The following is a 208-nucleotide window of genomic DNA, read 5'->3' as shown; positions in this document are numbered from 1 at the left end:
ATGAGCTTGTGCTTGTGTGTGTGCTACCGGTTGCGCCAGGCGGCCGACCGATGGCGCTAGTCTCGATGTCGTAAACCGTAACAAAATTGGCATCTCTGATCAAAGGTGTCGACTGAGAGTTACGCTATTGTATATTGAAGAATAATCGACTGTGATTGGTCAATTTCTTACTCTTACTTCTTACTCCGTGTATTGTAAACAGGCCTTG

The sequence above is a fragment of the Trachymyrmex cornetzi genome, unplaced genomic scaffold (assembly GCF_001594075.2).
Source record: "Trachymyrmex cornetzi isolate Tcor2-1 unplaced genomic scaffold, Tcor1.1 scaffold129, whole genome shotgun sequence".
NCBI classification, from domain to species: domain Eukaryota; kingdom Metazoa; phylum Arthropoda; class Insecta; order Hymenoptera; family Formicidae; genus Trachymyrmex; species Trachymyrmex cornetzi.
This window is presented reverse-complemented; position numbering follows the sequence as displayed.